This window comes from Marmota monax, unplaced genomic scaffold (genome assembly GCF_021218885.2).
Source record: "Marmota monax isolate L192 unplaced genomic scaffold, Marmota_monax_Labrador192_F-V1.1 WCK01_AAM20220418_F8-fsc00559, whole genome shotgun sequence".
NCBI lineage: Eukaryota > Metazoa > Chordata > Mammalia > Rodentia > Sciuridae > Marmota > Marmota monax.
Window position 1 is genome coordinate 116,251 of NW_026693619.1, and position 1,250 is coordinate 117,500.

Consider the following 1,250-nt stretch of genomic DNA (forward strand, 5'->3'; position numbering starts at 1 on the left):
TGGGAGTGCCCTCGACCCCAGATGCAGTGGTAGGTCCACCCCGAACCTGGGTTCTGGGGTCTCGCTCCTCCCGGTGGGTGAAGTGCCCTTGATCCCAGATGCGCTGAGAGCTCCCCCCCCCCCGACAACTGGGTTTGGGGTCTCCTCCTCCTTGGGGGGTAGTACTTCCGATACTGGAGTTCAGGGGGTCTGACCCTCCCAGGGTGGGAGTGCCCTCAACCCCAAGTGCGGTGGGAGCTCCAACCAACACCCGGGTTCGGGGGTCTCGACCCTCCTGCAGGGGGAGTGCCCTCGACCCCACGTGTGGTGGGAGCTTCCCCAGACACCAGGGTTCATGGGGCCTCACCCTTCCCAGTGGGGCGGAGTGGCCTCGATCCCAGGTGCGTTGGGTGCTCCCCCGAACTCCTGGGTTTGGGGTGTGTCACCCTTCCCAGGGGGGTGTCACCCCAACACCGGCGTTTGGTGGATCTTTCTCCTCCCAGGGAGGGGGGGGGGAAGTGCACATGAGCCAGGGTGTGGTGGGAGCTCCCCCTGGTACCCGGGTTTGGGTGTTCTTGCCCCTCCCAGGAGGGAGTGTCCTCTATCCCAGGTGCAGTGGGAGCTTCCCCCAACACCCGGGTTCTGTGGGTCTCGCCCCTCCTGGGGAAATAGGGCTCTCAACCGAGAGTGCGGTGAGAGCACCCCTGCCACCCAGGTTCAGGGTCTCGCCCTTACAAAGGGGGTGCCCTTGACCCGGGATCCATGTGGGTTCCCCTCAACACACGGGTTTGTGGGGTCTCGCCCCTAAGGGGGGAGAGTGTCCACGACCCTGGGTGGGATGGGAGATTCCCCCGACACCCGTGTTCAGGAGGGCTCGCCTCTCAGGGGAGGGATTTCCTTCGACCCCGGGTGTGGTGGGAACTTCCCTCAACACCTGGGTTCGAAAGGTATCACCTCTCCCAGTGTTGGGAGTGCCCTGGACACAGCATGCAGTGGGAGTTTCCCTGACACCTGGGTCAGAGTGTCTCGCCCTTCCGGGGCCAAGGTGCAGTGGGAGCTCTCTCCAACACCTGGGTACAGGATGTCACGCCCCTCACGGTGGAGGAGTGCCCTCGACCCTGGGTACGCTGGGAGCTCCCCCACACACCCTGGTTCAGGGGTCTCCACCTCCTGGGGTGGGAGACCTTGAGACACTTGGGTTCTGGGGTCTCGCCCCTCCACGGGGGGGAGTGCCCTCAACCCCAGGTGTGATGAGAGATACCCGAGGAACA